General features: G+C 36.5%; 1 non-coding gene across 1 annotated transcript; it reads right to left on the reverse strand.

The window, feature by feature from the left end:
* Nucleotides 1–696: 696 nt before the first annotated feature.
* Nucleotides 697–801, reverse strand: LOC122207412. The gene has a single exon (XR_006196834.1). It is a non-coding gene; the product is annotated as a U6 spliceosomal RNA (small nuclear RNA).
* Nucleotides 802–11,939: the final 11,138 nt, after the last annotated feature.

Here is an 11,939-nt window from a genome sequence, read left to right on the forward strand (position 1 = left end):
AGCTTTCTATAGTTTTCAGTGTATAGATTTTTCACCTCTTTGGTTAGATTTATTCCTAGGTATTTTATGGTTTTTGGTGCAACTGTAAGTGGGATTGATTGCCTGATTTCTCTTTCTGTCGCTTCATTGTTGGTGTATAGGAATGCAACCGATTTCTGTACGTTGATTTTATATCCTGCAACTTTGCTGAAATCATTAATCAATTCTAGCAGTTTTTTGGTGGAATCTTTTGGGTTTTCCATATAAAGTATGATGTCATCTGTAAAGAGTGAAAGTTTGACCTCCTCCTGGATGATCTGGATGCCTTTTATTTCTTTGTGTTGTCTGACTGCAGAGGCTAAGACTTCCAATACTATGCTGAGTAACAGTGGCGAGAATGGATATCGCTGTCTTGTTCCTGACCTTAGGGGGAAAGTTCTCAGTTTTTCCCCATTGAGGATATTAGCGTTGGGTCGTTCATATATGGCTCTTATGATCTCGAGGTATGCTCCTTCTATCCCTACTTTCTTGAGGGTTTTTATCAAGAAAGGATGCTGTATTTTGTCAAATGCTTTCTTTGCATCTATTGAGAGGATCATATGGTTCTCGAACTTTCTTTTATTGATGTGATGAGTCACGTGAATTGTTTTGCAGATATTGAACCAGCCCTGCATCCCAGGTATAAATCCCGCCTGGTCGTGGTGAATAATATTTAAAAAAAATATGGAACCCCTCATGAATTTGCATGTCATCCTTGTGCAGGGGCCATGCTACTGTTCTGTGTATCGTTCCAATGTTAGTATATGTACTGCCGAAGGGAGCCATCACCACCCCCTTTATTAAAAGTTTTACTCTATGGCATGCCAAAGCATGGCCTTGCTAATATGTTGTCCATGGCGAATCTGCAAAAACATAAGGAAAGTAGATGGAATCTCCCTCATTCTAGAACAGTAAAATCATCTCATCAGCTGCCTGCCCTGGGAGTGAACACTCAGAAAAGTCACTGCAAGCTGTATTAGGTAAAAGAGAGATCAGACCTACATGCCCCCCATCAAACAAAAGATTGGCCATGATCCCTTGTGGTCAGAGAAAAAACAAAATTCAAGCACCTTCCTATTCAGACAACTGTGTTACACAGACCTGGTTGGACCTACTGCAAAGCTTTTGTGAAAACCTGCAATTCTTGAAACGTAGTCTGAGGATGCATAGTACAAATGACCCTATTACCGAAGTGCTCCTCAAAGTTTGATGCAGGTAGGGATTACTCGGGCATCTTGTTAAACTGCAGATTCTGATTCAACAGTTCTGGGATCAGTCCTGAGATTCTGTATCTCTAACAAGCTCCTAGGTGAGGCTAATGATGCTGACCCATGGTTCTTATTTTGAGTACAAAAGACCAAGATTATTTTTTACATTTTCCTGTGTGGTTTGTTGATATTAAGCATTTGTAAAAGTCCTTAAACCAAGCTAACTCCCTGAATACCATTAAAAAATGCAACACTTTTTTTTTTCCTGAAATTATTTGAAAATACTTTTGCCCACTCCTGAACCACCCAGTTTTCTCTACCTTTTGACCAAATTTAACTTAACTTGTATTGATCCACAGGCTTCTAACGTTGCAACTTGTATTCATCTTGTGCCTCTCTTCCTTTTTGATGAGTCATACTCCTAAAACATCACATCAATACCTAGTTTACCTACCACTAGTTTCCAATCTCTGCCATCATGTCACATTTTTTCTAGAGAGGAACACATTCAGAAACTCACTTCCTTTATTTTCCTGCTCCATAGAAAGGAGCTCTTGTCCAATTTCTCAGGAAACAACAAAAGGGAGTTAATAACAGCAACCAAAGCTGTGTCAAAAAGTTCCAGAAACTTTATATGAAGCCATTGAAAAACATGGGCAGCTGTCATAAGTAGAGTTAAAGTGGAAGTAGGTTGTTAAGCTTTAATACAAAGTATACCGCATACAAAAAGTGAGTCATGTCTGTAACACCTATCCATCTCTTTCCATGAGACAATAAGCAACTTGAAATAAAGGACCGCATCATCTTCACCTTCATGTCTTGCACAAAGTCTGACAAATGGGAGAATGGAGGTACGCAGTATGGCTCTTGATCTTGTTTCTGTTCTATGAATGACTGAAAAAAGAAATGAATGGCAATCTAAGCTTGACTTTTGATTAAGTGTTCTCATCTATAAAAGGAGTGATGTTAATCTGCACAAGTGCAATAGCATTCTTATGTAATATGATAATAGCTATTAAACTAGTTTAAAACTTTAAAGCACTAGTTTAAAACTTTAAAAACTTTAAAATATGCAAGCACTTTTTTATTATATCTATTACTAACTATATTATCAGTGTTCTCAAAAGATGGAGGGCTTGAGATGGAAGACAGACACACTGTTTTAGAAGTTCAGGACGACCTCCCATGGTTATCAAACATCCTGTACATAATGCTTGCTATTTGAAATTTAGTGATTGGAAATTATTTGTTCTACTTAAGCTTTTTCCCAACTAAACTTTCTTTTACCTTGGAGAAAAGTATCACATTTTTATCAGTAGATTGATCATATGTCCAATTTTCCTAGACAGTGTCACTTTATGCCTCTAAACCAAGCATCCAATTTGCCCCCATTTAATGCCCCAATTTAATCTCAAAAAGGCCCTTATTTAGCATATATATATATATATATATATATATATATACACACATGCACACACACAGTCATCTTACTTATTAGACATATTCACATCTTGGTGTGAAATAATAAGTTCCATCTTTTGCCTAAGTACACAAGCTCTAAATGGAAAGGTAGAAGCAGGGAAGAAAAGAATATCTTAATGGGTCTAAAATGGCAGGGAACAGACTGTGAGGTTTGTATAACCTGAAAAATGGAGGGACTATAAGGGTAACAAAGGGGAAAAAATATTTTAGCAAGGGAAGTCTAGTATCAGTGAATACCCATGTGGCCTTCCTTAATTCTTTGCTAAGAAACCACTTTGTTATGAAATGTCTAGGGCAAAAGGTGGCTATTTCCTTGAGACTGGTGAGGGGAGTATTTATTTAGAAAGGTTGAGAAATCAATATGTCTCTGAGGTTTGCCATCAGAGTCATTCAATTACTAATATAGGTAATTGAAGCATTAATCTGCTTCTGCAATTTAGAGAAGAGACCAAACACAGAATGATTGATTTTAAAGGAAAATAAAGTCAAATGGATATGGAATTTAATCTGTCAGTAAGTAGACCTCCAGAAAACAGAGCCCATTTTATTCCAAGGGAGTGTAATGAAATACCCCAATATATACACATCTATTTCTTTGAAGATGTCCCAGCTCTTGGAAGGAATAGGAGACAGAAAATGCTACATCAACACAATTCTTCCACTTTTAACAGCCAGGACAGGACAAGCTGAAAATCAGAGTTTTGTTGGCATTGGCTGGTGGTATCAGATTTCATATAAAAGCTTGACAGACTGCCCTGTTTGTACTGCAATGGGCTATAGGACATGTCATGAGAATTTATCAATGTGTTCTTCCCTTTGAGAGCCCTTTTTCTCATATTTTCAATTTAATATTTACCATTGAACTATTCTGTTTTATAAAAGGACTGACAGTTTCAAATCTAGAATTAGATAATTTAAGACAACCAGCCTCAGGTGAATATCTGATTTAGAATTTAAAATGCTTGCAAAGTTACAAATCAGGTTATTTGTGCTCCTCTCTTTAGAAAATTCTCCACCCAAACATGTTACTGGTTCATTAAGTTCCCATTCTGATTGAGACACTAGGCATGTGATAAGATTCTTCCAGCAAATGAGGACTCCTGATGTTTGACTTAACCAAGGGTCATTCCCTTCAGGAGAAACCATCCAGAACACAATAGATTCTCCTTAGAATTTGAATGCATCACACCTTCCCCAGAAAAATGATATCTAGTACTTCAAAGCAGGTCTAGGAGAGCCTGGTGAGGGTGCAGTCACATGGCTTGTTTCTTTTTTTTTTTAATTATAGAAGGTAATGTTCTTTTCTTTTTAATCTGCCTATTTGAAATAATTTTAGGTTTACCGGAAAATTGTAAAGACAATAGAATGTATTAGTAACCTTCATCCAGCTTTCCCTAATTTTTACATTATACAAAACCATGGAGTACTTGTTGAAACTAAGAAATTCATAATACTGGTAATATACTAATATATATGAACAAAACATTTTGTTTGGATTTTACCAGTTTTCTCACTAACGCTGGTTTTCTGTTCAGGATCTGATTGAGGACACTACAGTATTTCTCCATGTCAGGTCATATCAGTTGTCATGTCTCCTTAGTTTGTGAAAGTTTCTCAGTCATTCCTTTTTTTTTTTTTTCATGACCTTGATTATTATAAGAGTACTGACCAGTTATTTTCTACAGTGATGTTCAATTTGAGTTTGTTTAATGATTTCTCATGACTAGATTGGGTTTATAGCGAAGTCCCCTTTTTATCATATTATATTGGAGAGCCTTGTATCAACACTACTGAGAATGCTAAAATTGATCTTTTTGTTTTTTTTTTAAAATGATGCCTGCCAGTTTTCTCCATTGCAAAGTTGTTTATTTATTTATTTATTTATTTTATTTATTTATTTATTTATTTATTTATTTTTTGTTTGTTTTGGCACTGTATTCGTTCCAAGTGAGTCACTAAGTACGTTAATAGACAGGTTGTTTTGTTGTTTTAATAAAAGGCAGAAGTCCCGCCTTGAGTCTCTATTGTGGTCACTGCCCTTCATGCCCAAGCTATAGGACAGAACTGAACTGACAGGAGTCTCCCTGAAAGAAAGGTTCAGGAAATTTGACTTCTTTTGACCCAACCCCCAACTTCTAAGTGTCTCAATCATACAGAGGTAGAGAAAACCACAAACAAAAATTTAACAGTGGTTTCCTATGACTGTTGTAAGACACTGGAGAATAAGAAGCTCTGATTTGCCACTACATTTTTAGTATAATACAAAAAAAGAGAAAAAAACAAGACTTTTCCCTATTTTACAAAATATATGTGGACCAACAAAAGAACTGAATGCAATATTGCAGAGAATAGGAAACTACATAGCAAGTGTATTTCATGACCAGTAGAAAGGGCACAAGTTCACACTGGGTGTGCAGCAAAGGAAGGAAGTTTGTTATGTTGGGGTCATGATGGAATCTGAAGGAGGGTAATGGAATAATGAAAGACAATGAACCTGTGGGATCCATTACTTAGGAGGTCAAGAAATTAAAAAAGGGGAGGTTAATTGCTTGAGGTGGGGGGGGGGTATAAAACATCTGCAGACCCCTCATGGTAAAAGTCTGAAACTTTCTAGATGCTTCCAACAACACTGAAGAAAGGAGTGATGGCAGCAGGACAGTAACTGAAGTGCCTACATCAGAAATTAGAGGCCAGATATTCTAAATAAATTATTCAAAATGTAAGAAAATTTATTTGTATATACAAATATATTATATATACATATAATTGTGTACTTATTAAAAATCAAAATAATCATTTGTCACACCTCCTACATTTTTTCTTTGGAAATAGTGATCTTCAAACTAGGCATGTACTCAGACTCCAGAAGTTCATTTGTTCTCTGCAGCAAGCTTTTCTGCTGAAGAAATTCTAACACTCAAAAACGATTTTACAACAACAGCTGAAAGTCTAGTGGGTGAAAATGGGAAATAATTCAATTGGAGACACAGTTAGATGGATCTTACTTTTCATTCTCCTCTCCAAATTTCAGAGTAATAATGTCAAATGCCCTTCCTAGCAGGTTTGGACCTTCATGCAAGATATTAGAATAATGTCTCCAACTACAACTCAAGAAGAGTACAAGAGTCTATATTGTATAATTTATAATTACTAAGCCTATAAAAACAAGGTGTTTTAATTTTTGTTTGTTTACCTAGAAATAGAGAGGGATAGCATTTTGTCACTTACACTTACATATTTTATACAATTATTACTGCTCATAACTAAATTCTAATTTTTTAATTTTTTTTTTTTACTTTAGAGAGAGAGAGTGCAAGCAGGGGAGGAGGCAGAGAGAGAGAGAGAGAAAGAGAGAGAGAATCTTAAGCAGGCTCCACACTCAGCACAGAGCCCAGAGTGGGACTCCATCCCATGGCCCTGAGATCATGACCTGAGCTGATACCAAGAGTTGGAAGCTCAACTGACTGAGCCATCCAGGAGCCCCAATGATCTCTTCTCTAAAACAAATTATTAGACTCAGGCAACATGGCAGACTGTACTCAAACAGTATACTCTATTAACTACACACACACACACACACACACACACACACACAAAGAGCTTGATAACATATTTAAAATGCACAGCCAAGTCAGACGGAAGAAAGACAAATCAACCCCCAGGTAAACAAAGAAATAAAACCAAAGTGGTAGGTAAAGTTGATAAAGCAGGCATCCATGAGATGTTTAGACCAGGAAAAAATTCTAAGAGTATAACTATGAATAAAAATTAGACAGGAAACTAGAACTTCTCCAGTTGCTTAAGCCTTGAGCCCTCAAGACACTACCAATCTTCACGATCTAAAAAAAAAAACAAAAAAAATCATCCAATATTCCAGCAAAGAAAAGTTACAAAAGTTTTTCTTCTTTCTGGGCTTTGGGTGAGGAAATAAATATAAAAACAGTAAGCATTATCCATGTATGTGAGTATGGAATCCTATCTATAATACCTACATAATACAAGAACCACAAAACAAGAAAAAAAGAAAATCTAGTAGAGCCACTGAAACTCATGGGATCTCTAACAGAAACCAAACTAAAACCAGTCTATTTAAATGCTCTGATAAGGGGCGCCTGGGTGGCTCAGTCGGTTGAGCCTCTGACTTTGGCTTAGGTCATGATCTCACGGTCTGTGAGTTCAAGCCCCGCGTCAGGCTCTGTACTGACAGCTCGGAGCTGGAGCCTGGAGAGAGTCTCCCTTTCTCTCTGCCCCTCCCTCGTTCATGCTCTGTCTCTCTCTCAAAAATAAATAAACATTAAAAAAATTAAATGAATAAATAAATAAATGCTCTGATAATTCAGGATATACGGAAGCCATAGAGAATACTAATAATAATTTAAAAAAAGGTTAATAGGGGTGCACACACAGGCACACACAAACTAACCACAGACCACACAGAGAAACAAAGTATTGTTAACAGCCTACCCATAAATGAAAACAGCACAAGACCTGAGACTAGCTGAATAATCTGAGAGTGGCAATTACATAAGTCTGCTCACAATGTTGGCAGGTATATTGTGAATGACTAGAAATCAAATCAAAAGAGGAGGATACTATAAAGTGTAGACAGATTTTATATAGACACATACTGAATTTCTAGCCATAAAATATAATCATTAAAATAAAATTCATAGGCAGAATAAACAGAGCCAATGACTTAATAATAAAGTAAAAGATTAACATTAGAAAGTTATAAAAAGGAATACAAGTTACAATTATCAAAAAAGAAATTAGGTGAATGTAGTACAAAGAGACAGAAATGAAAATATGAAACAGGTTAAGAAAACTTGGAAGGTAGCAGATGATCCAACACAATTTGAATTGCACATCATAAGAAAAAAATGGAGAAAAATTTTTTTTATTTTTTTTTTAATGTTTTATTTATTCTTAGAGAGAGAGAGAGTCAGAGCATGAGCGAGGGAGGGGCAGAGAGAGAACGGGACACAGAATACGAAGCAGGCTCCAGGCTCTGAGCTGTCAGCACAGAGCCAGACGCGGGGCTCGAACCCACAAGTGGTGAGGTCATGACCTGAGCTGAAGTCGGATGCTCAATTGACTGAGCCACCCAGGCACCCGGAGAAAACATTTTTGACAGAGAAAGTTGTTATTTGAAGAGATGTTATCTATGAATTCTCATTATCTAAAGGCAAGAGTTCTTGGATACAAGAAAAATACCAATTTCTAAGCAATATAAATAATTATAAACCCACACCTGGAAACTTTGTGTGGTGGTACCTGTATAATTCACCGAAAAAAAAACTTAATTGGTTAGGCAAGCAGAAAGTAAAACTATCCTTTTTAAATATACTATATTAGGGGCACCTGGGTGGCTCAGTGGATTAAGTGTCCAACTTCAGCTCAGGTCATGATCTCACGGTTCGTGAGTTTGAGCCCCATGTTGGGCTCTGTGCTGACAGCTGGGAGTCTGGAGCCTGCTTCGGATTCTGTGTCTCCCTCTCTCTCTCTCCCCTCTCCCACTTGCACTGTCTCTCTCTCAAAAATAAACATTAAAAATTTTTAAATAAATAAATGTACTATATTAAACACAAAAAAAATGTGCAAACTAGGCCCAACTATATGATGAAAACAAACGATTGAGATTAAGAATGTCTACTTTGAATTTTAGGACAAAATGAAATTAGGTACTCCAATGACTCTTACTTCATTAAAAGGATTATCTCTACTACAGTATAATTAGAGCTTTTGATCCAGTTGTTTTCAAAATGTGGAGGTCCTAACTGTCCTGAAGAGTTGCTGCAAGCCAGCAAGATATGCAAAGGCCAATTAGCAGAACTTTCTCTCTCTCATTCCCACTTCAACTCAAGCAGGTACATAATATATTGAGTCTTATATATTGAGTATCTCTATAAGTTTTTCTTGAAAGAAAGATCTATGTCATTTTTTAAAAAGTCTGAATATCAATATTACGTGCCAATCAACACTGTGGGCCAATCAATGTCCAGAGCCTAAAGCAGATTGACCACAAATAAATAAGTAAATACATAAATACATAAGTACATAAATACATAAAATAATCATCATGGAGGTTTTATGCAGAGGCTAGCTAGTAAAAACCTTACATTTTAAAATTAGCAATTATCCTATAAGGACTGCTAGCATTATGGCAAACACTTCTGGGCACTTTGTATACATCATCACATTTAATATTATAGTAATTTGATGTGTTATTAATTACTATACCTATTTTCTATCTCTACTTATTCTACTTATGTTCTTCATTGAAGTGTTCCTAACTTTCCCTTTATCTCCAATGCCTTCTTTTCCCAGTTAATGACTTCTTCCTCTGGATTCTAAAAGCAGCTACCCACCACCCCCCTGCCGCCTGGGGTACTTGTTGCACTGTAATATAATCAGTTGGGCAAAGCATTGCATGTGTCTGTGTGCTCACTGAAGGACACCATCACATTTGATTGATGATACTGTTGAGGAGAAGGGGGACAAGAGCAAAGATGTATATGGGAATAGTCAGTGGAATTTTTATCTGTTGCATTTCTACAATGTTATTCTAGGCACATCATGTTCACTCCTTTAATTCTGAGAAGTAAGTAAAAGTAACCACATTCTACTAATGACAATGCTGAGGCCTCCAGAAGTCAAACAACTTGTCTCAAGTCACTTACTTGACATGGGCCATCCATGTTTAAGTGCAAGTCTGCCTGGGTCGTAAATTCTTTCTCCTTCCACATTTCATGGAACTTGTGAAACATTTTTTAAATAAATTAATTTTTTATTCACAAAGCTGTGAACCCCAAGTCTAGTGATTCCTTTATTGTATTCATTCTCTTTAGACATGAGCATTGATTATTTATAGTACAAGAACAGGATACAGTAAGTAGCCCCTGCTGCCTAACGAAGCTTTCTAAAATACAGCTCACTGCTTCAGAGATCTCATTCGATAGCTGTGGAAGCTTTAATGTATTTATTTTCCAATTTATTTCATATTTCCCTGGATTCCCTAGCTCGATCTCACTAGCGCTGCGCAATGGCTGTGAGTGTATGCGATGTATGTCACTTTTATGTCAAAGAATACGAAAGCAACGTTAAGAACCCCGTACATCATCTTCCTTGCCTCGGCAGGCAGAATATCCACCCTGGTGGAATATCCATTAGCCTGGGTCCCTGAGGGACTGTGTGGGGCAAGCACTCTGCAGATGATTAGCATGAATAAAAAGTAAACATTGTGTGAAGTCACTGATGTCCAGGAGTTAATTTGTTAGCACAATACAACCTACACTACTGCTTCATGGCTAAGGCAGTAGCAACTGGCATATGATAGCCGGATACCTTTTAAAACAAACATATCCCCAATGTATTCCTCTGTTCATATGTATACATAAATACTGTATGCCTCTTTCCAAAGAGTAAGAGATTGCAGGCATCTACCTTTCTGCGTCTCTTATGCAATGAGTCTTGCCCCTAACAGATACCTGATTTTTCTTCCTGACATTCTAAAATAAAACACTGGATCAATCATAATGTTATTTGTAATACAAATTAGAGAGAAGGAATTTTAACTATTATAGTTTCAAACCAGAAGCAAATTTGTCCCAGGGCACCTGATACAACAATTATTCTGCCAAAGAACTGCTGTTGATTTTGGAAATCAGAATCCAAATTATGAATATTGATGTCTTTGAAGTAACAGGTAAATAGATCTCTGCATTATTTAGGTATCAAATATAGATTTTAAAAATATTTGTAACACTGGACAGTATTTCCATGTCCTGTGATATATGATGTTTCTATTAGCTCAATTCAATAAATAATATTAATTGGCACCTGCTGTGTATTAGGAATATCACTGTGGATAAGATGTGATAAATTAATGATCCTCTCTTACCTTGTAAGACTTTATAGTCTAGAAAGACGGTGAGACACGTTAGAAAATAATTCCAAAACAAAATGATACATTACACAGGGAACATACATGAAGGAAAACATTACTCAGTCTACGTGAGCAGGAGGAGCAGAGGAGGATAAGCGAAAGCTTCTTTGGGAAGGTGGGACCTATGCTGTGAATGATTAGAAGGAATTAGGAGGTCAGTTGAGGGGAAAAGAAATTTGAAATGAAGAGAACAGCATGAACAGCAGGAAGATTCAACACAACAGCCTGTTTTGACTGTAAGTAATCCAATACTATTAGATTAGGACATGCAAAGCACAGATTATCAGGAGACAGAATTAGAGAGGTTTCCCATCATTTTGTAATCATACGGCGCCACTGAAAGATTCTGTGAAGAAAAATAATATAATCAAATTTCTATATCAGGTAGATCACTCTGGTGACAGTATGCAGGACACTCTGGAAGGTACATATGTTTAAGAAAGTAGTTTGGGGGGGGCGCCTGGGTGGCTCAGTTGGTTGAGCGTCCGACTTCGGCTCAGGTCACGATCTCGCGGTCCATGAGTTCAAGCCCCGCGTCGGGCTCTGGGCTGATGGCTCAGAGCCTGGAGCCTGCTTCCGATTCTGTGTCTCCCTCTCTCTCTGACCCTCCCCCGTTCATGCTCTGTCTCTCTCTGTCTCAAAAATAAATAAATGTTAAAAAAAAATTAAAGAAAAAAGAAAGTAGTTTGGGGAGAGAAATAAACCTTACAAAACACTAAAAGTCAAAAATTTATTTATAGCACACTGAAGTTTGTTTCGTGATTTATTGAATCCAGGTGTTATTCTCAGAATAGACTCAGACTAGGTAGCTACTATAATAATAATCACCTCCCCACAATTATCTCAATTAGTTTAAATTCTGATAAAGTTTTTTTTCTATACATATGTGAATATTTGATGAGCTACAATTGGTGAAGGGGTTAGACAAGTCAACAAAGGCAAATGAAATAGCAAATCCTGTGAATCTGATCATTGTCAAAACCAAGCTGAACAATTCAGTCTTCTACGATGGTGTTTTCCTATTCCTTTTTTTTTAAGTCTTGAATTATTAATCTTATTCTGCTTTTCTAGCTTGGCATCACCATATGGATACAAATATCTACATATACTTTCTGAATAACTCATGGAAAATAATACATTTCAAAAGGCAATCTTTAGAATGTAACTTAGTAAGCAATTAAGTGACTACTCTGAGGCCAAGAAAATATAACATGATATGAAACACTTAAAGGAAATATATGTTGAAGTTGAAATGGAAATTATGATGCAAGACAGTATAGGATGAA

This window comes from Panthera leo, chromosome E1, assembly GCF_018350215.1.
Source record: "Panthera leo isolate Ple1 chromosome E1, P.leo_Ple1_pat1.1, whole genome shotgun sequence".
Lineage (NCBI taxonomy): Eukaryota > Metazoa > Chordata > Mammalia > Carnivora > Felidae > Panthera > Panthera leo.